This window comes from Ammodytes marinus (genome assembly GCF_949987685.1).
Source record: "Ammodytes marinus genome assembly, chromosome: 17".
Lineage (NCBI taxonomy): Eukaryota > Metazoa > Chordata > Actinopteri > Uranoscopiformes > Ammodytidae > Ammodytes > Ammodytes marinus.
In genome coordinates this window covers 20,737,386-20,762,008 of record NC_137221.1, presented here as the reverse complement: position 1 = coordinate 20,762,008, position 24,623 = coordinate 20,737,386, and positions in this window count along the sequence as shown.

The following is a 24,623-nucleotide window of genomic DNA, read 5'->3' as shown; positions in this document are numbered from 1 at the left end:
ACCAAATCGTCAGTGATCATGCCGCGTCAGGGAAATTTATTTCCTCCACTTTTCGAAATAATAAAACAATGCTCAATGCGGACCACTGGCGCAAGAAACATGGACTAATAGTAGAGAAAAAAAATGTTTTAATGAATTAGACGTTTACGTTTTCCACACACATGTGAGTTTATAGTACTACTACACATACAAAAAAAAACATCAACAACCCTGTGGCATTTCACAGATATCAAAGAAACAGATTTAATTAAACTCAGCTGAACCTCATCCAGAGCGGCTCCACCTGCTAAAGGCGTTGCCAAAGTCCGCGCGTGTGAGAAACCATGGCTGCAATACAACACCTTCTCGCTGCGAACCAACAGCCTCGCCGTGCCCGAAGCCAGACGGTTTAGATATATGCATACGTGCGTCGGCACTTCTCCCCACTGGACGTGCTATCAGACCGGGCCGTCCAGGCAAAGTACCGGCTGCCCCGTGCGGAGATCCAACGGCTGATCACTCTGGTGTCTCCACACATCCAGAGCAACCCGCTGCAATTTTGCCTTCAGCCCGGTCCAACAACCCGCAGCCCCTACCTCTTCACCACCAGTCACCAAGCACTAAACCATAAACCCACAACCACCACACATCACCCATATCAACTCTCAGGCCTGAAGGCTGAAATAAATAAACAGAACCAGCAGATGTAGGCTACATGTAACGTCCTGCACACTATGATTATTGCTGCAGTGTCCGGGTGCTTTACCTGAAAGTCTGGCACTGGAATGCTGTTGAAAGGGCGCACAATACGCACACGTCATTAACCTACGCTTAGATACATTACAAATTGCCTGGGACTTTTTGTTGCTAGGTTTGACACACTCATTTCAATGCAAAATGATCCACACAATACATGGTTGAAAAGAAACCAAAATAGTTTATTGAAACCATATGGGGGAGGGGTGGCTCCGCGCTGTCTTTACTGGGCGTCTGCATCACCTGCAACGAAGGGAGATTGGTTAGTGAAACCTTCTCACTCTTCCTTTTTGTTTGGTTCTGGAACTCCTGCCACTTCTTCCTCACAGCGCGCCAGTCACGCAGGCCACATGGGCTGGAGGGGGACATCTTTTCGGCTATGGCCTGCCTAACACGGTTCTTCACCGTGATGTTCTTTTTGCCCTTTGTTCCCCCGAATAAAACTCCCCGGTGCTGCCAGACCTCGTCCACTAGGACGCCCATCTCCTCCGCGGTAAACGACGGTGCCCGCTTGTTTCTTTTGCTGCCGCTTTCTTCCATTCTCACATCACATGTGTGTGCCTATATCCACGGGGTATATATGCGCTAATGGGCTTGATTACTACTTTGATGCACTTGTTGCCACACACACCCGCACCCACATACCCCCCCACACACACGATACATGCGTAGCCTAATTCCACCTGTGTGGGGGAGACCACGGGGCGCTGTGTGTGACTTATGCGCTGATAAAGAGGTGGGTGATCGATTCGCCTGGCATCGATTTATTCAGTTTCAGCACGACCGCGGTGGACAGCTCCCACCAAAGAGCTTCTTTCGCTTCAACTTACGCGTTCTCCAAAGAAGGCACCAAAGAAGCCATCTGGGAAACACCCGTATCTTAACGCTCCTTCTTTGGCGAACCCTTCTTTCGACCCTTCTTTGGCCCCAAAGAACGATCGATTCTGGGAAACGCGACCAATATCTGTATTGAGTTCTCATTATACAAACTTAAACACTGTGATGTATTGTCATACCTTACAGGTTTTAACATGAACCCCCCTGCCCCCATTTACTCTCTCTTTAGATATCTCCCTTGTAATACCATTCATAATCTTATGATATTGTCGGACATCTGTAGTGGCGAAATAAAGAATAACATTGTTGCACCAAAATTGAAAAGCAAAAACAGAGCAAGAAATATGACAGGAGACATGCCTCTGTCCCGTTTTAAGCATCTTTAGGTATCCTGTCTCCAGTTTTTCCCCTGGAAAAGCTCCCCTTTATTTCCTCTATAAATGAATTTCCTTTCAATAAATGATTTACAGATTCCCTCATTAACACCCAATTTGCGTTTCAAGGCATATGATATACTGTATTAGAGCAAAACAATACTATGACATTCCAGTATACAATGGATGCATTTAATAAATGTAATGCGCATTTTCCAAGTACTATTAAAATCTAATTGTAACCAACAAAGGAGTGGTAATTTCAATCAGGCTTTATTTCTACGAAGTGGGCCTGCAGTGTTCCTTCAGTTTGCATCTTTTACTCATATTTGCATTCCCCAAATGTCACAGATATTTCACATAGCCTACCATTGTTTTATTACAAATAATAATTGTGTGTTTTTTCTCTTTTGTTGTCTGACCCATGAGCCACTTGATGGCATCATGGTTGGCTTTTTTGTAACTGATTTGAACTATTGCTTAAATCAAATCCATATAGATGTTCCACATATCAAAACAGACAGTTTTTAAAATTTAAAGAGCCACACCTTTTGACTCTGCAGTAGTATCTGATATTGCGTCTATGCTCCTGTCATTGACACTCCTTAAACGGTTACAATCCTTCAAAAACGCCCTGTTAGAAGTAGACAAACAAGTCTTATGATGTTGCATAAGAACAAAACAACAAGATACCATCGCAGGAGCTTCATGGGAATATGAGGGCGATGTTCATAAAAATTATTTCAGAGCAACAATTTCCATATACAGTTCAACTACTTGGTGACAGGTGTCACTTACAATTTTAACATTTAATTAGGAGACAATTTTAACATTTAATTAGGAGACAATTTTAACATTTAATTAGGAGCCAATTTTAACATTTAATTGCCTTACAATGTCACAGCAATGAGAGAACGAGTGGTAAAATACACTTATTCATCATCATCATCATCATCATCAACACCATCATCATCATCATCATCATCATCATCATCATCATCATCATCATCATCATCAACTTTTATTATAAGACTCAAGGTCCATTTAAAAGACATACAATACAAAAAATAGACAACACACGTATACTTTAGAACCAAAACATTCCCAACACTTCTAAAAGGCACTTATACCAATGTCTCCAAAGGTATGACTGGTAGATTACTACTGCACTATAACTTGGGGTCGACAGCAGCATTAAATTACATTCTTTCAGTCATTTAAGCGACCGATAAACAACTTAAAGATCCTAAAATAATCATTGTAAGCAACCTGAAGTCTGTGCATACTTGATTTTTAACTTACTCCATTAGGAGGAAGTATACAGGGGAGTGCAATATGCTCTAAAGTGACATATCTTCACATGATCAGAACATATACACATATGACATTTTCTTGCCAACATATTGGCTTGGGCATATAATGTACGACAGTCTCTACAAATGTCGTCATCGTCAGACATTTGATCTGTTAAAAAGTGCCAGAGGTATTTAAGAAGGCAAGGCAAGGGAAGTTTATTTATATAGCACAATTCAGACACAAGGCCATTCAAAGTGCTTTACAGGGGCATAAAAACATCAAGATTAGACATTCAAAATTGCATTTAAGAAATAAAAACAAAGAAAATACTCCAAGATTAACAATTAGCTTCCGTCATGTGGGCTGATCACATCCGTGTCTGTTCAAACTGAAGTCTCTTTCACCAAATTAAATTAAATACCAATTAAATACCAGTTCACAGGATATTCAAGTTTTCAAGTAGGTGTGTCCGACCCCCTAACAAACACAAAGTACTTCCCCAGAAACACAAAGTACTTCCCCAGAAACACAAAGTACTTCCCCATAAAGATAAACATGTGGAAAGTGGAGGTCCCTTCTCCATTTGCATACATATAATTACACTTCTCTTATTTTAATTATATTGTATATTGTGTGTCTGTGTTTGTGTGTGTGTGTGTGTGTGTGTGTGTGTGTGTGTGTGTGTGTGTGTGTGTGTGTGTGTGTGTGTGAGTGTGTGCACGTGTGTTTAATTTCTTATGGCCCGTCAACAGGAACACCATCGGTGTAACAAAGTAATAGAACCTCATGACAATCTAATTACAGTGTTTGCCTAATGCTTAAACACTAATAGTGGTTGCTATGCGCAAAGCATCACAACCTCTAACTTTGGTGACCATGCCCTAAATACAAGCACCAACCCTACAAACACAATAAGTGCTTTGCACTGTGTTTGAAATTCTCCAACACACTTCTTGCAAAACACTACACACTGTTTTTTACATAAGACACATTGTTCAAAAATGAAATCTCCTGCAATCATTGGGAAAACACATCTATTTAAAATACAAAACTCAACTAAAATTGGAAAAGCACACAGACTCACACACATGAAAAATAAAAAAAATAAAGCTAGTTGAATGCCAATCAGTGTGAGCCTTAGCATTACAAATAGACCTCAGGTGAGCTCAGCTCCTTTGTGAGACAGTAAAGAGTCAGGGGAAGAGGACAGGAGAGAGAGGCAGGAGGACGAGGACAAAGAAGGCAACAGACAGAGACAGGGTCACTATAGTGGACCATGTTATAGATCATGGCCTAACAATATAGGAGCCTGGGCAGAGAGTCCAGCCCAACTACACAGAAGCTCCATAATTACTGTAAGACATTTAGACTGGATATCAGGAATATTTTCGCTGTTGCTTCTCAAAGGATGACATTGCATGTTATGTCGATGAGGCGATGTGGCCAGACGCAAACAGGGGGTGGTATCCATGAAAGGATTCATAATCTACCCACCCCATTCCTTACAACACTTTTTTTTTACTGTAATTTTTTCAGAGTTCATAGAGACACACTGAATTGCTTGTGCTTCTTTTTTTTGGCCAAAACCATGAAATTGCAATATAAACTTTTCTTCAGAAGCTTTTCGATATTTTTTCATGTGTCTAAATGAAAATATAGTGGATCAATCTTTCCAAAAAATCCTTCAAGAGGTTGGATACGGCTTGCAAGGCGATATTTCCCCCGTTGTTTGGCAAGGGAGGACATTGCCTGTGACGTGGATGAGGTGATGTGGCCAGATGCCAACAGGAGACAGGATCCATAGCCTAAATTTCCTATTCATTGTGTTTCTTTGAAATGGCAAAATAAACAATTCTGCAACATGTGTGTTAGCATTTGGCAAAAGCTGTAAAGTATTTGTTGTTACTAGGTGAAAGTGTATGAACATGCAAAGGCATAATTGTACTGATAAAGCATTCATATAGTGTTTTGCATTTATACTATAGTGTTTTCCATTCTGCACACCAGTGTTCAATGAGTGCTAGAAATGTCTAGTCATATGATGTATGTGTTTGTCATTTGAAAAGAAAATACCATTTAGTGAAGAGTTACAGTTTTTCACAATTGTTTAAACACATTTTTTGGAACATCAGACACAGTGGCCCTCATTTATCAACCGTGCGTAGACCAGAAAAGTGGGTGTACGCACATTTCCACGCAAACCTCGGCATTTATCAATATGGACGTGAGCGTAGGATACGCTCAAATCCCACGCCAGCTCTGAGCTCGTGTACGCAAGTTTGTAAACAGCATGGACTCGCAGTGCAGGCTGTGCCGGGTAGCCGATGACTTTGTTGGACAATTATTAGAAAATAATACAAATGCAGTGTTTGCTCAGACCGAAATAAAGATATTAATCACTTAAAAATGTGCAGCTTATGGTGTGCAACTGAGTAGGAGAGCTGATACAATAGTGCGCACACCGGCCACTTAGGAGCGCTGCATGGGACTGCGTAAGGGCAGTTATCTCTGACTTGGAGCAGCTGGGGGGACACTGAGGCATGGGGGCTGCATTCATTCAAAATGTTAGCCTATAGTATTAAATATGTAGGCTATGCAAGTAGTAGCCCAGGCCTACACTGCTCTTTATGATAAAAAATGACGGCACAACATTCAGCTTAACATTTTATTTATTTGACGCACTTTTGAGATGTTAGTTCCTCTTTTAATGTGTCATTGATCGCTTAAGCGAGCGATTTATTTCCACCGTTAACCGGCACGTTTTTCCGATCTGCTGGTGGAGCAGGACGGTGGGCGCTCTCACAGCTGATCGTTGCCGGGTCGGCTTGTGCAGCTGACGGCCGGGCTGACCACTCGTGCCAAGCGCATGCTGTCATACAGTAAAACGCAAAATGTGTTATTTTTTGTTTTTAAAACCCTTTTGAGTAGTGCTATCTAAAAGGGCCAATACATTCTAATCATTCAAATCTCTGCAGACGTGTATTTCTTTTATGGGGACCATTATCGGACAGTTGGTGCGTCTTTTTCTCCTCTACCACTTATATTGTGCCCGCACCCCCAGTTGGTTGCATTTCAGAACAGCAACACGCTTTTTTTAGTGGCGATTTTTGAGTCAGACCACTTTTTCTTCATCTATGTAAAGAAATGGCAACATATAATTGTAGGCCAATATGCTGTTTTATAGCATTTGAGCGATAGCCTACTGATTGTCATGATTCTGCCTGGGTCTCTGTTTTGTTTTTTTGCCTTTTTGCCCTTTCTGCTTGTCTGGCTTATTGCTGGGTTGGAGCAGGTGTGTGGGGAGTCAGTTCAAGCACTCACAGCTGCCAGCAATCACCAATCAACCGCCCCTCATATACCCGGCCCGACCTTCCAGATACTGCCAGATTGTAGTTTCAGTTCACGCAGTTAGTAGCTCTATCTCTCATTACCTACCTGTTTGCAGCTCCGTTTGCACTTTTTGCCTCGTCCTCATTCTTGTTGTTTTTCTGCCACAGCTCTCCCGGTCTGACTCCCCATCGGCTCCAACCTGCACCAGCGAGCACTTCCCCCTGGACTCTTCTGCCCACCTGCTCTGGTTTGTTCTCACCCAAGCCCTGGACATTCTCCGTTGCTCTCTCCCCTGGAACCCTCCCCAGGACAGTTGGATTTTCCCTGGATCCCGACCCAACCCCCAGCTGATTCTTGTTCAATAAACCTTCGTAAACTGGTACTGTCTCCGCGCCTGTGTCCTCCCTGTCCGACCGTAACATTGATGTAAACCTCAAATGCAAAATCCTCAGCTGGAGATGGTTTGTTGTCAACACCAACGCTGTTGACCGCAGCAGTTATTTCCTTCCTAACTGCTGCCTTCTGTCGTTCTTTGATGCCGCTTGTAATGCTACGAAAATTAAACTATTTTTTTTCTACTTTCACTGTTATTCTGTCAATTTCTACTTCAGAGAAGTTCCTCTTCTGTGCCGTAATGCCCATATCCATGTTGTAAAACCTCTGGGCGAGGCCTCTAAACTGAGAAAATATATGGGCGTGATACGATTGTTTTCAGCCGCCGCATTTATCAATAATGGCCTGGCGTACGCTGAGATTGTCGAGATAAAACTGTTTGATAAATCCCACGTGATACCTGGCGTAGGGAGGTATTTGCGCCAGAATCTGCACCAGTTTCCACGCAAGTTTGATAAATGAGGGCCAATGTGCACAATCTGAAACTAATTTACCAACTACTTAACCAATTCTGCTGAACTCCAAACACATTTCCTGCCTTAGACTCATATTCTCATTCCAAAACACACATTTTTCACAACACTACACACAATTCTCTATATCTTGCACACTCTTCCTGAATTCTCTCTCTTGGTATTCACACAGAACACACTGCCAATCACATTTCTAAACTCAAAAGGCTTTTGTGCAGTTAGCTATAAGGGTCAGAGATGAGCTCCTGTTTGCTGTGATTTACAATAGACTGCACATTTTGTTACAAATACAGTTTTTGCCAAATACTGTAAACACTAAAAGTGACTGCTATGCCCACAGCATCACAACCTCTAACTTATGTAACCATGCCCTAAACCAAAGCACCAACCCTACAAACATGATATATGCTTTGCACTGTGTTTGAAATTCTCCAACACACTTCTTGAAAAAAACAAAACTAATCGAATATCAATCAGTCTAAACCTTAGCACTACAAATAGACCCCAGGTGAGTGTGATGTTGATGAGGCGATGTGGCCAGATGCAAACAGGAGGCGGTATCTATAAAATGATTCATAATCCAACCACCCAATTACTTACAACGCTGTTTTTTTTACCATTGTTCCCTAATTTTACTGTAATTGTTTCTTAGTTTATACTGACACACTGAATTGCTTGAACTGCAGTCCTACTACCTATGCATTGTGTTTGTTTGAAATGGCAAAATAAACTATTCTGCAACATGTGTGTTGGCATTTGGCAAAAACCGTAAAGTATTTTTTGTTACTGTAGGTGAAAGTGTATGAACATGCAAAGGCATAATTCTACTGACAAAGCATTCATATAGTAGTTTGCATTTATACTATAGTGTTTTCCATTCTGCACACCAGTGTTCAATGAGTGCTAGAAATGTCTAGTCATAAGATGTGTGTGTTTGTCATTTGAAAAGAAAACACCATTTAGTGAAGAGTTAACATTGTTTTGAGGGTAGAGTGTGCTTTTGCAAGAGAAGTGAAGGATTTAGCATTTTGTGTTTGAGTTTTGAAATTTGTGTTTAGGGTTTTGAAAAACTGAGGTAGTCTATCAGGAAATGTATTTAAGCAATTGTGAAAAACTGTAACAACTATAATGAGATGCAACAAGAAAGAATATTATAATAAATTATTAAATCAGCAAAAAAGCAATATACAAGGTACATGGAAAATACTTAACAGCATCATTAAAGAGGGTGCAGCCAAATCAGAATACCCAAACCACTTCAAAACACATAATGAAAAAACCATAACCAACCCTAAAGTGATTGTCAATGAATTCAATGATTATTTTGTGAATGTCGGCTATAACTTAGCAAAGGATATTGTGGAACCAAAAGAAAATGAGGATGTAGGTGATGACATCATCAACATTCATGCCAAAACCATCTTTCTGAAGAGAATTGAGGAAAAGGAGTTGATTGAGGTAGTTAATAACTTTAAAAATAAAAAATCTTCTGATTGTAATGATATGGATATGACACTAGTAAAAACTATTATAGAAACTATAGCTAAACCGTTAACATATATGTGTAACCAATCATTCCAAACAGGAATATTTCCAAACAAAATGAAAATAGCAAAGATCATACCTATCTATAAAAATGGAGACATGCACTCCTTTTCTAACTACAGACCAATCTCTCTTCTTCCTCAGTATTCAAAAATATTAGAAAAACTTTTTGCTCTAAGACTTGACCACTTCATAGAAAAGCACAACTTACTGAGTGACCACCAATATGGCTTCAGATCAAACCGATCCACCTCAATGGCAGTCATGGAATTAGTAGAGGAAATATCAACAGCAATCGAAAATAAGAAATTCACAGTAGGAGTATTCATAGACCTTAAAAAGGCATTTGACACAATAGATCATACAATACTAATGAGAAAACTTGAAAGATATGGCATTAGAGGAATAGCACACACATGGCTTGGTAATTATCTCTACAATAGAGAGCAGTATGTACACATACAGAATGACAAATCAGATTTAATGAAAGTAACATGTGGGGTTCCACAGGGTTCAGTTCTCGGACCCAAACAATTTTTTACTGTACATTAATGAAATCTGTAATGTGTCTAAATTGTTGAAATATGTGTTTGCTGATGATACAAATTTATTTTGTTCTGGAGGGGATCTGAGGCAGCTTTTGGATACAGTGGAGAAAGAACTGAAAATTCTAAAACGATGGTTTGATATTACAGTTTTTCACAATTGCTTAAACACATTTCCTGATAGACTACCTCACTTTTTCAAAACCCTAAACACAAATTTCAAAACTCAAACACAAAATGCAAAATCCTTCACATCTCTTGCAAAAGCACACTTTACCCTCAAAACAGTGTTAACTCTTCACTAAATGGTGTTTTCTTTTCAAATGACAAACACACACATCATATGACTAGACATTTCTAGCACTCATTGAACACTGGTGTGCAGAATGGAAAACACTGTAGTATAAATGCAAACCACTATATCAATGCTTTATCAGTAAAATTATGCCTTTGCATGTTCATACACTTTCACCTACAGTAACAACAAATACTTTACGTTTTTTTTGCCAAATGCTAACACACATGTTGCAGAATAGTTTATTTTGCCAATTCAAACAAACACAATGAATAGGTAGAACTGCAGTTCAAGCAATGTCATCATAAACTAAGAAACAATTACAGTAGAATAAAAAAAAACAGCGTTGTAAGGAATTGGGTGGTTGGATTATGAATCCTTTTATGCCTACCGCCTCCTGTTTGCATCTGGCCACATCGCATCATCAACATCACACTCAATGTCATCCTTTGAGAAGCAACATGGTAATGATCACCTGATATCCAGTCTAAATCTCCTAATTATGGAGCGACTCAGGTTGGGCTGCAGTCTCTGCCCAGGCTCCCTCATTGATAGGCCATGATCTATAACATAGTCAACTATAGTGTCCCTGGTGCATGTGTCTCCGTCTGTTGCCTTATTTGTCCTCGTCCTCCTGTCGCTCTCTCTCCTCCTCTTCCCCTGACTCTTACTGTCTCAGAAAGGAGCTGAGCTCAATTGGGGTCTATTTGTAGTGCTAAGGTTTAAACTGATTGGTTTTCAATTAGTTTAATTTTTTTTCAAGAAGTATGTTGGAGAATTTCAAACACAGTGCACAGCATATATCGTGTTTGTAGGGTTGGTGCTTTGGTTTAGGGCATGGTTACAAAAGTTAGAGGTTGTGATGCTGTGGTCATAGCAGTCACTTTTAGTGTTTACAGTATTCGGCAAAAACTGTATTTGTACCAAAATGTGCAGTCTACTGTAAATCACAGCAAACAGGAGCTCATCTCTGACCCTTCAATAGCTAACTGCACAAAAGCCTTTTGAGTTTAGAAATTTGATTGGCAATGTGTTCTGTGTGAATACCATGAGAGAGAATGCAGGAAGAGTGTGCAATATATAGAGAATTGTGTGTAGTGTTGTGAGAAATGAGTGTTTTGGAATGAAAATATGAGTCTAAGGCAGGAAATGTTTTTGGAGTTCAGCAGAATTGGTTAAGCAGTTGGTAAATTAGTTTCAGATTGTGCACATTGTGTCTGATGTTCCAAAAAATGTGTTTAAACAATTGTGAAAAAGTGTAATACTGTGAACCACATTTTTAATTTTAAAACATATAGGCCTATGTTATTTTTTGTATATTTCTAATCACTTTTTTCTCTCTTTATAGTTATGCACCATTTTACAAGGCAAATTCCTTGTATGTGAAAACAAAGGTCCAGCGTGAAGAGGGATAACTGTAGCATTATGTTCAGTAATCACAGAGAAATTCAACTAAATATTGAGTAACATATACTGACCATTTCAAACATATATACACAATATTTAACAGAAGACACGTGAGACTTGTGATGAAGTGTGTTTCAGAAAGGCCAAAGACTAGAGAATTATTCCTCTGTAGAACAGAAACTTAAAATGTACTGTATAGTTATCAGCCTCATCTGCATGTTTCGACATACACGTATGTCTCTCCCTCAAACACAAAAACACATTAGTTCCTGCTCAGGCTTCATTCCTGGGTTGGGAAGTCCTGATGTGGGCCTACAGTGTTCCTTCAGTTTATATCTTTCCCTCATCTCTGAAACCCCCTACGTCACAGATATTTCACATGCCTTTCGTTTTCTCACGTAAAAAATTACTCACGTGAGCCACCCTTGAGTCACTTCATGGCATGATGGTTAGGTTTGTTGTAACTGATTTGAACTATTGCTTTAATACCAGATAGATGTACCACATATGTATCAGACAGCTTTTTAATGTAGAGAGCAACACCTGTTGAGTCTGCAGTGTAGCATCTAATAGTTGTGTCAATGCTCTTGTCCTATAACATTGCCACTCCTTGAACAATTGTATGTCTTCGAAAACACCCTGTTAGAAGTAGACAAAAAAGTCCTATGGTGTTGCATAAGAACAAAACAAAAAGATAAAACTGTTTCAGTTTTTTTCAATTGCTTGCCCACAGTGGGCACAACTATAGCTCAATGTGCAAAACTCTGACTACTGTCTGCACTACCAACATTCACTGGAGCTGAACAGTTCACTTCACCTGCAAAACAGGTTCAGTGCAGCAAACACTATAAACCAGCCTCATTGAGAAAACACATACTGTCACTCAGAACATGCTCAGAGTACAAACATCAAACCCCAATACACAAATTACAAACTTTTAATCTTTACAGTTTTGAATAATTTGAGTTGCTTCACACAAAACGTAATATTTTCTTTGAGGAAAGAGTGAAATTAGTTCACATGAAATTGTTTATTTTATAACATACCAGTTATGTTTAGGTAAACAAAAGTAAATGAAAATCAGAAGTTTGCTTCAATATATACATATTTTTATTGTATATGTTATTGGTAACATTTCCAAATGTAATATTTATCTGTATAAATATTCTATAATTGTATTACAGAAATCAATTCCTGTAATGTTGTCATTTACTGTAAGCGTAAACAAAAACGTACCTCTTACGTTTTTGTTTGCTGGAAAATCCGTATTACAGATAACTTTAGATATTTGCAGATTACGTTGCACCCTCAACCCTGCCTCTCTCAATGAGATACCATGATTCCAACCCTGTCTCATCAAAATTACGTTCCCAGAGGACTATTCGGCATTCTCAATTACGTTTGACTGACAAACGTATTTTGTCCGTGATTACGTTTTAATGAACGTATCGCAAATAAGCTCGTTCTCAGCCTAGAACTGTTCGGGATTCTCAATACGTTTGGCTACAAAACGTATTGATTACGTTTTAATAAACATATCGCATACGTTCGTTCTCAGCCTATTTTTTGCCATTTATTTACCCCTAGGATTATGTTTGGTTGAAGTGTGCGTTGTCTGGGCGGCTGCCTGAACTACAGCGCTGCAGGAAATTAATATGTTCATAGATATGTTTCTTCATTCATTCATTCAAACAAACTGGTGAAGGAAATCGACGTTCCGACATGGCCACGCCCCCTTTGGGTGGAAAACAAAGCGATTTTGACTATAATGCAAAATTGCGGTCCAAAACAGCACAAAAAGAAAACGATCAGAGGTAAATAAGTTACAATTTGACCGACAGACACAATGTTAAGATCCTTTAGAACAACTCTGCCAGCTAGATAACGTTAAAGACACTTAAAAACGATTAATTTGATGAATCTAAAACCATATCAGGGCTGTACGCTTATTTTTTAAAGTGGTAGCACTGGTGCTAGCAAGCAAAAAAAATCAGTAGCACAAAAATAAATTTGGTAGCACACAAAGTATGATCGAAAACTTGCATAACCTTAACCCTTGCATTTCGCTCTAATTACCTTTGAGCATGTCATCTTGGTCTCATTTGAGATTCTCAATTAATATTATTTCCTAGTGTGTGCAGTAATAATTGTAGAAAAATTAATAGGGGTGCACTGATTGCAATTTAGACAAAATAATCTAACCTGCCAATTGCAATTTGGCAGGCTGTCGCACTAGTTAGGGTTGCCACCTTGGATTTAGGAAAAAAAGGGACACTTGAATGTTTGGGGCGGAGGGCTCGGCCATTATTAGGCTACCAGTTCAGACTGACCAGTGTAATGACCTATAATAACCATACACACCTACAGTGCTTTTTACAGTATAGGCTAAATAGGGAGACTGAGGTGGGTGGGGACCCTGGACCTTGTAGGGGGGCCCCGGAAGAAAAAAATGCAACCTTTTAAAGTAAAATTCATCAATCTGGTGCACTTTGAGAATAATATTGCATGCAACCATGCCCAGGGGCCCAAGGGCTCGGGGGGGGGGGGGCCTAAGCCAGAAATACTGATAGTAACTTTAAATGTTGCATTGTCAAAGAGCTCAGTCACTCATGTCAATAACAGGGTCCAACAAGGAATAGCCTAAATATAAGGAAATAAATCATCATGGCCCAAACTAGGTGACAAATAGAAAAGCAAGTGCAAAACAAAAGCATTATTAGCTCTGTCTAAGGGGCTTCATGAGGGACAGCTAAGCCCCCCACACACAAACAGGAATAAGCTTGCTATGTGTAAATTCTATACTGTTCATGAAAAGTAGCTTTCCACCCTGTATATGTTGCAATGGGCCCCTCCATCATATAACATGAGTCTGCAGACCAATCTACTGTACTGTTTTCACAGTTGCAGAGTAAAGAGTGCCTGTTTAAGAAAAATAATGTTCCTTCTGCAGCTCAAGATTTGATTAAAATGTTCCTCTGCTCTGATGCATTTAACTTTAAAACGGTACAAAGAGTCTGGGCCCATTATCTCATAATCCGTCTATGAACCAACTGGTTTCCACAATCTTTTTTATTTTCGCGGGCAGCATGCACAAGCATTATTTATTAAAAAAAAAAAAAAAAAAAAAAAAAAAAAGTGTGGGGCCCCACACAGGGTCTTGAAACGGGCCCCGAGATCGTTAAGACCGCCCCTGCCCGCCCGCCTCTCCGATGCAATAGCGGGCGCAACAAACTCCTCGGCCCGTGTGAGACGGCCTTAACTACTGAACGAAGGAAGGAAATCAAATGAGGTTTTGGCATTTTCCCCAAAAAACGGGTCACAGCTGGTGAAAAAAAGAGAACAATTCTGGGAAAAACGGGACGGGTGGCAACACTAGCACGAGTGCGATTGGAGTTGTATTCATCATCGCACGTGATCAATTTCAGTAGCAAATGCGATCAAAACTGTCGCACTGTACAGCCCTGCATATGTGTGTCTAGTCTCTCAGCATCAATCTGGCGCAATGATCCGACCCATTGGCCAGAGATATCATGCCCTGATGTATATATTCACCTCATTGAGTCTCTATGTAAGCTGATAACACGTGAACTAATTGTTCTTTACGATAGCAAACTCCCACTGAATGCAGAGCGCAGCCGGGAGCTTCCTGCTGTCATACAGCCCTTCTTTAGGGGAATTTTTGGGGGCATGGCAAAGGAATAAAACCATGATGTTTGTTTTTTACTTTGTAAACCACACAACAGCTCAGGACATTGCAGATTTGAGCTATAACCATGGGGCTATAACGCTTTTTTTGAATGATCGCGCTGTCTTTGAGTATTGCCACGAGAGTTCCGTGTAGATGATGTATTACCTGATGAAGGGTGACGTCATACGCACGCCCCTCTACAAACCAATCAATGTCGAGGGATGTCACGTGACGCGAAACGAGCCAATAGCGGCAGCCCTGAGCTACGAAGAGCATAAATCGTTGTGAGATGATCATTGTTGTTTGTGAGAAATGAAACACAATCGTCACTCAGTAAATGTGCACGATGTAGTTTGATGGTTATCACGAATAAGGTGTTGTAGGCGGCCTTTACAGTTAAATAAGCAGGAAAACTACAACCATATACCCACTTTGCTTGTCTTTTTACCTCTGTATAACCTTGTGGATTAAATTACTTTTATTTTCTTCAGTATTTTACATTAAATGATCTTTGAAGTAAGATAGCCTATCATTTTATTTAACCTTTATTTACCCAGGCAAGCAAATTAAGAACAAAATTCTTATTTTCAAGTGCAGCCTGAAGGGGAAGAGGGAGGGGAGTGCTAAAAGTGAAAACAAGGTTATATATATATATTACACTTTTACAAAAATATATAAAATACACTTTAAAAAATTCAATATAATACAATACAATAAAATAAACAGTTAATCAATAGTGTATGACAAGAAGGGCTACTAGCAGGTGCAGGAGTCAACTAAGATTTTATGCAGATTTAGTTTGAAGACAGAGAGAGAGGTGAAGACAGAAAGTTTAAGGGTGTTTTGAAGGGTGTACCAGTCAAAGGCTGCAGCGAACCGGAAGGCACTGCGTCCAAAGACAGTGCGGACTGTGGGGATGGAGAGGTTGATGAAAGCACTGGACCTTAGATTACGGGCAGGGTGGGAGAGGTGTAGAAGAGAAGAGAGGTAGAGAGGTGTTATGCCGAGAATGGATTTGTAGATGAGCAGAAACCAGTGATGGAGCCGTCTGGTGTGAAGGGAAGTCCAGTCTACCAGGTTGTAGAGGTCGCAGTGGTGAGTAGTGAATGGAGCCCCTGTAGCAAAGCGGATGGCAGAATGGTGGAGTGGGTCCAGTTTGCTGAGAGTGGAGTGAGATGCAATTCTGTAGATGGTGTCACCGTAATCAAAAATGGGCAGGATGGTCATTTTGACGAGTGTGTGTTTGGCTGCATGAGTGAAGGAGGCCTTATTGCGGTAAAGGAAGCTCAGACGAGCTTTGACTTTTGATTGCAGGTGCTTGATGTGGGTGGTGAATGAGAGGGATGAATCCAGCCAGAGGCCAAGGTATTTGTAACAAGAAACAAATTCGAGTTCAGAGCCGTCGGCACAGAGGATTTTTGGGACAGAGGTGGGAGCGTGTTTCCGGTCAAAGATAATGCATTTGGTTTTTTTGGTGTTGAGGAGAAGATGAAGGCTATGGAAATGCTGTTCTACAGAAGTGAGACTGTGTTGTAGTGTGGCCGCCACAGAGGGGAGAGAAGGGCCCTCTGAGTATATGATGGTGTCATCAGCATATAGGTGGATCTTGGAGTTGCCTGCATTCCTGGTTATATTGTTAATGTAGATGGAGAATAGTGTTGGGCCTAAAATAGAACCCTGTGGCACCCCTTTGGTGATGGTGAGAGGGGCTGATTTAATGTTATCCGATTTAACTTGCTGGACTCGGTGGATTAAGTAGCTGGCAAACCAATTGCAGGAGTGTGGTGAAAGACCGATGCTGGAAAGCCTCTGTAGGAGGATGGGATGGATGACGGAGTCAAAGGCCTTAGAGAGGTCAATGAAGGCAGCGATGCAGGTCTGCTTGGAGTCCAGAGAGGAAACAATATCATCCAGGACCTTCAGCGTGGCTGTGATGCACCCATGGCCTGGCCGGAACCCAGACTGCAAGTTGGACAGGATGTTGTTGGAGGTTAAGAAGTGGCTGAGCTGTTTGTGTACCAGTTTCTCTAAGACCTTAGCCAGGCACGGCAGGATAGAAATAGGCCTATAACAGTTGGGATCAGAGCTGGAACCTCCTTTGAAGAGAGGGAAGACAAGTGCGGATTTCCAGTCTACAGGGAAGATGGACAGTTCCAGAGACATGTTGAAAAGCCGTGTGATGGGGACAGCAATGACAGGAGCAGCAGCTTTTAAAAACATAGGCGCGAGCCCGTCAAAGCCAGCTGACTTGTTGGAGTCCAGTTTGGTGAGATTCTCTAGGACTTCCGCGGTCGTAATGGGTCTGAAGGAGAAAGTGCCAGAGCTGGAGGTTGTAGGTGAAGGTGAAAGTGAAGGAGCAGCAGTGGAGGGCTTAGTAGGGAAAACATGAGCTGAGTTAACAAAATGCTGATTGAAAAGTGAGGCCATATGAGACTTGTCAGTAACAACAATGTCACCAAAGGTCATTGCATTGGGAAGGTGGGGTGAAGTGAGCTTGTTTTCCATGGACTTAACCGTTTTCCAAAACTTCCTGGGGTCAGAGCCGCAGGATGCAAATTTGTCCAGAAAATGAGTGACTTTAGCTTTTCTGACGGCCTGAGTGCTTTTATTTCTGCATTGCCGAAAGGCAAGCCAATCAGCAGGAGACTGGGAGGAACGGGCTTTCTGCCATAAGGTGTTCTTCTGGCGAATTAAAGCAGCCAAATCACTTGAAAACCAGGGGCTGAAACGATCCTTGATCCGTAATTTTAAGAGTGGAGCGTGTTTATTGATGATCTGACTGAAAGTTGATTTGAAAAAGGACCAGGCCTCCTCCATAGTAGGGAGAGTATTAATTGTGTCCCAGCTCACTGCAGCAGTGTCGTGGAGAAAGGCTTCCAGGTCAAAGTTCTTCAGGGAACGTTTGGAGACGATCACAGGTGGGCGCTTAGCTGAGGAGGCGGAGCGCATGCAGGCAATAGCACAATGATCACTCAGATCTTGACTGAAAACACCAGATTTATAATTAAAGGGAGCGTTCGTTAGTATAACGTCTATCAGCGTAGCAGATGAAGGAGATTTTAGATTGAGTCTGGTGGGCTCTGAAATAATTTGGTAGAGGTTTAGGGCGTCAAATTGCTGAACAACCCGATCTGGGGGGTTAGTCATGTCCCAATTCAAGTCCCCCAATAAAATGAACTCGGAGGAGATGTGTGGGGCCAGAAGTTCACTAAGAATAGTTAAAGAACAAAGTGGGGCAGAGGGTGGTCTGTAGCAGACAGCAACAGAGAGAGAGAAATTGTTGCACAGTTTGATCTTTAACACTAGCAGTTCAAGTAGCTTAGGAACAGATTTTGACAGAGCAACAGTACATTGCAGATGATCTTTAACATACAGAGCAACACCACCTCCTTTAGTTGCTCTGTCCTGCCGAAATACATTATAACCCGGGATGAAAATGTCAGGATTGGCAATGCTTTTTTTAAGCCATGATTCAGAAATAGCAAGAACATCAGGTGTAACAGTGTGAACCCAGGATTTCAACAGGTCAAGTTTAGGTAACAGGCTGCGAATGTTAATGTGCAAGAAACCCAAACATGTGCGATCACAGAAATCATTAAATGCCAAATGAGGAAGACCCGGAGCTTTACGTGAACAGAAGTCAGTGAAACTCAGGTCTTTCGAACAGGAGTTTACATTAGAGCATGGATCATTGACAGGCATAGGATTAATAGTAACTACAGGACCAGGGTGAACATGAATATTACCAGACAGAATTAAAAGCAGAATAATCAGAGCCCGACAAAAGGGTGACAGAGAGCCATAGTGGTTCTTTTTTGAGTGTACATTATTGACAGAAGGCAGCAAAGTCATTCTTTGGAGCAGTCTCATTACATGACATGCAATAAGAGGTAAGATAAAATACCTGGTTTCATTAGAAGGAAGACCAAGTAGTCTGGTTAGCAACAAATTTGAGTCTCTTTCGAGTGCATAGTCACTTGCTGTTACTGGGGTGGGTAATGTTATGTGTAAAGGATTGCAGGATTTGTGCTTGAATGAACAGTGGGATGGTGAGATTATGATGAAAAGCACAACAATAGAGTAGAACAGGTGTGCTTCAGCCATGGCAGGGACAAAGGGGAAGAGGTGTGCGATTCAGCAAGCGTCAATGTTAAATCCTAAAATGTGCAGCAATCAGACCAGGAAAATGGATTTCCTGTTAGCAACGAAAGCCAGCAGAGGTGAATAGCAGCCAGGCAGTGGAGCTAGCAGGCTGACACGCAGCAGAGTTAATTTGCAGGACAGCAAAAGGCAGCCCAGAGGCAATGCTAGCAGGTTAGCTATAGCAGCATTAGCAAACCAGCAGCTGTGTTAGCAGGATAGCAGCAAGGCATTGGCAGCCTGGCATACAGCAGTGAAGGCAGCTCAGCAGCGGTGTTAGCAGGTTAACATACTAACTCACCCCTGGATCCTCCATCCCCTGGAGGTGATGAAGATTGAGTAGGAGTACCCGATTCAGCGGCCAGGCAGGTGGATAGAGCTAGCAGCAGCCAGGTGAATAGAAGCTAGCAGCAGGCCCAGGCCTGATTAGCCCAGCTTAGAGCAGAAGTAGCATCCTTAGACTCATAAAAATACTCATAAAAGTAAATTTTCTAAAAGTGTGTGAGGAGATATCAATAAAAGCAGAAAACTGAACCTTTTACAAGGATAAAAAAGCAGTCAATTCCATTAAAAACAACTTATTCCAGAGAGAAGTGTGCAGCATGAGTTGTCATGTCGGCCATTCACAACTTTTTTATATATATATTTCACCTCCACAATATGTTGCCTTTTAAAAATGTTTTTATATTTTATATTTCTGTGGCCAATGTTCTTTGTTGTTTTTATTGTGCAAATAAATTAAATCTAATCAAAAGCATGGTGGTGAATTGTAGGTGTGTTTAAATGTAAAATTGTACAATCTTCGGTAACACTTTAGTTCGATAGTCCACAGTTGACACTCAACAAGCCATCAGTTGATACGCAGTTGCATGTCAACAGTGAATGAGTTTACATATCTCAACAGATACGTAACATGAATTCAACTAACTGTAAGTTAACTATAAGTTGCACTATTAGTAGATGATTAGTTGATATTCAATAGAGCTTGTTCAACAGATAAAAAAACAAGGATTCAACTAACTGTCTGTTAACTATAGGTTTCACTATTAGTAGATGTTTAGTTGATATTCAACAGTGAGTAAGTTGATACATATTTAGAATGCATTCAACTGTCAGTTAACTATAAGTTGCATATTTAGTAGATGTTGTTTTGTACACGTAGCATGCATTCAACTAACTGTCAGTTAACTATTAGTTGCATTATTAGTAGATGATTAGTTGATATTAAACAGTGAGTTAGTTGATACTTAACAAAGCTTGTCATCAAATATGTAACATGCATTCAACCAAGTGTTAGTTAACTATACGATCATTTGATTTTGTTAATTTATTTTTTACAAATAGTCTGCAACAGACATTGTACTTTTTATTACATGTTCTTTACAAATATTCAACTATCAGTTGAGTGTCAACTTCTAGTGAGTTGACTATCAACTGCTGTTATCAACCAATTCTCAACTTACGTTTCATATGGATCAACTTTCCCCCACTCACAAGGAACACATCTAATGAATGAACATTCAACCCTCTGTTGATCATATATGTTCATTGTAAAATAAAGATGAGAATGTTTTATCAATCAATAGGCACCCTGTGTAGGTGACTACCTGTTGATTGTCATATGCCTGTCGACAAACTATCAGTCAATATTCAACTTAGCATAAGTAGACAGGTCTTGGGACTGTCAAATTAAAGTGAAAACAGTTTAGTGTCTACACACTATTAACAGAGCAAAACAGAGAAAATAGTTGATTCTCAACAAACTATCAGTCGACGTTCAACTAAGCATTAGTAGAGAGGTCTTAGGACTGTCAAATTAAAGTGAAAACAGTTTAGTGTCTGTAGACACTCTACAAACTAGTAACAGTAGAAAATAGAGACAAGTTTTGCTCAACTGATGAGTAACACTGGATGACCCCAAAGTAAAGTTAAAAAATATATAGGCAGCATATCTGAACAGGAAAGAACATTTATTTGAAGTAAATTTAACTTTTTTCAGTAGTTACACAACATGTACACAGCAAGTACCATCAATACCTCTAAAAAAGACAATAAAACTAATGCATGTATTTATTTAGGTGTCACTTAGGCAATTGTTTAACGACAGATCGTCCAAAAATTGACATTCAAAAAGCTCAGTAAAGTGTACCATAACACCCAGTACCACTAGTTATGATACTGAGCAAACATATGTAATATATAACATCAGTTCTCATGAAACGCTTTGTTATGGTAAGAAAAAGATATATAATTTTGTTATGGACCAGAATATCTGAAGCTCCTAGTAGTTCGGGAGAAAATGGATTAACAGCAATGGTGAAACAAGACACACTGATTCAGCAGTTAGGTTGGACAAGTAAATGTAAAATACTTATTTTCTACTCTCTCTTCCTTGAAGTGTATGTCATTGTTGATTCTCAGTAAAACATAAAAAAAACACAACAGTGCCATTTTTTTCATTATGGACTCAAGATAAAACAACTTAATTATCACTCTCCTGTGACCAACCACTAGTTTAACCTGGTCCTGCCACTGTTATTTGAATGAGCACATTTGAATAATTTTTCGCTCTCTTTAGATCCAGTTGTTGGGTTACTAGCCACTCCAGGCCTGCTGTACTCCTCTTCAATTGAAGCAGTCGGGCTGAAGAATCCAGGAATCTTGTCCTATCACCCAGTTGATGAACATAGAAAGAAATGATCTGAGAATTACCACAAAATAGTTCAAATGCATTTTGATTTCCTTTATCTAAATCATTATAGCATTGTGGTTCCACATTAAAACACATAATGCTTTATATTGCTTTAATAAAATACATTTGGTACCCTAATCAAATAAAATTCTCACTGTACCTTGTACAGATTGAAATTATTTTTTAATTAAAGAAACATGTAATCTCTATGACCATTCTACACAACACCACATGCATAGACTCAGTTTTTGCTCACTTTAGACCAGTGTTAATTTTGGCAGCAAATTCTGATTTAGTCTTAGTCTTAGTCTTTTGAATATCACACCATTTAGTCTTAGTCCTATTCTAGTCATCTAAAATCTTTTAGTCTTAGTCTAGTCTTAGTCTACTAAATATAAGCAGATTTTAGTTTGACTAAATCTACAGCGGACTTCGTCGATTAAGTGTTTTTCTTCATTGAATGGTATTAAGGTTTGAATATGCAATACAGACACAGATTTAATGGTTGTAATACAAAACATGTATGCTATTTCATTAGTAATAATCTCACATAAAATCAGTGTACCTGACTGGATAGGGGGGAGGAGGGGCTTTAAGAGCCTGTGCCCGGGGGTCCATTATCTCATGATCTGTCTATGAACCAACTGGATTCCAGTCTTTTTTCTTTTTGCGGGGAGCATGCACAAGCATTATTTATTAAAAAAATAAAAATAAAGAAAATATTTTAAAAAAGTGGGGGGCCCCACACTAGGTCTTGAAACGGGCCCCGAGATCGTTAAGGCCGCCCCTGGGCAGCAGCAGCAGGACGCAGTTGAGGTGCTGATAAATTTGAGCAACTGCGCCTTCCTTTAAGCAACACTGCTGCCGCTGTGTGTGTTCGGACTTCTTTTGCATCAAAGCCTTTTAGATAATACAATTAGAGGTTTTAATTGAACGCTGTCCATGCGTCGGAGTTGATTGTAACTTAAAAACAGAAACTAACGGACGGAGGCGGCAGTTTCACATGGCTCTGTATATTCAAACTCGAGACAGAGCCTACTACAAACAGATCGCGGAACTTAGCCGTTCCCCTAGACATCGTTAACGGGCAGGATATCCCTGACTATCATTTTTGTCCATCATACCGCAGAGTTTTTCAGCACAGCGGCTCACTCCACCCGCTCACACCTGCGCGGTCTCCCGTCGATTTTCACCGACACAGCAGGGTTGCATTCGCTGCTTTGCACTGATTGGATTTCTTCCCAACTTGTCCCACAAAAAGAGTAGTTCTGATTGGATCTCTTCTCCATTCGTCCCGCCCTAACAGTTTCGTCTAGTTCCTATTCGTAGACTATAGTGTCAGTTAAATTAGTCTCAGTCTTTGTCATCACATCTGCCTTTTTATTTAGTTTTTATTTAGTTTACGTCCGTGAAAAAGGTTCGTAGACGAATATTTTTCGTCATAGTCTTAGTCTACGAAATTAACACTGCTTTAGACTGAAATAGCAATGTGCACTTTGAATGTGGAACATGCAAACATTTATTCAAATACAGTTTAGTGTCTATAAACACACTTTATTTAGACAGATACTTTTGAAGCTAGGCAGCGCTAGGCTCATGCTAACGTTGCTAATATAGCTAGCGTGCTAGGCGCGGCGCTAATGCTAACGTGGCTATGCTAGCGGGAGGCCGCGTCGCTAATGACATTATTACACAAAACGATATCTCACAAATACCTCAGTTAACTCACCAATTATTCCCTTTGGCTAATGGCAGCATACTTGTGACCACCACGGGTCTTCAGTGTGAGATGGATTGGTTGGTCAAGCGGTCTTTAGCATATAGCTGCTGCTTTTACTGACCAGACACACAACCTTCTCTTTAGCTGCCAGTAAAGAACGAGGCCTCTCGCTTAAACAGCCCTTACCAACCAAGCTGGGGGAGTTCAAGTGCTTGAAAAAAGTGGGAAATCATATTGTCGATACAGTTAGAAATGAAATATGTTTCCTAAATAAAGTCTCTCCAAACATATTTTCACCTTCCCAAAGTTTAAAATACACATTAATAGATCAATATATATTTTTTTCATATAATTTCTGCTCACAATATTATCAATAATGTCCTACAGGTTATAGTTGTTATTTATCAGTAACCACTATACGTTCTCATTGTATTGCACACCACTCTATGTAGGCCTATTTAGGTCCTCTAATCTTGAGAGGTTTATACAGCCATTGCTGATATTAACAATTATATTAAAAAAAACATAGATACATCTATAAATATGTATTTAAACTTTGGGAAGGTGATAATATGTTTGGAGTCTGGATTTTCGAATATTATCGACAATACGATTACCCACCTTTTTCAAGCACTTGAACTGCCCCAGCGTGGTTAGGGCTTTTTCGAGACAGAGAGGGCTCGTTTTACTGACCTGGGCAGCTAAAAAATGGATGTGTGCCTGGACAGTAAAGCTATGTGCTAAAAGCCAGCTTGACCAACCCATCCATTTCACACTAAAGACCCGTGGTGGTCACAAGTATGCTGCCATTGGCCAAAAGGAATAATTGGTGAGTTAACTGAGGTATTTGTGAGATATCGTTTTGTGTATGTAAGAATAATGTCATATATATTAGCGACGCGGCCTCCCGCTAGCATAGCCACGTTAGCATTAGCGCCGCGCCTAGCGCGCTAGCTATATTAGCAACGTTAGCATGAGCCTAGCGCTGCCTAGCTTCAAAAGTATCTGTCTAAATAAAGTGTGTTTATAGACACTAAACTGTATTTGAATAAATGTTTGCATGTTCCACATTCAAAGTGCACATTGCTATTTCAGTCTAAAGTGAGCAAAAACTGAGTCTGCATGTGGTGTTGTGTAGAATGGTCATAGAGAT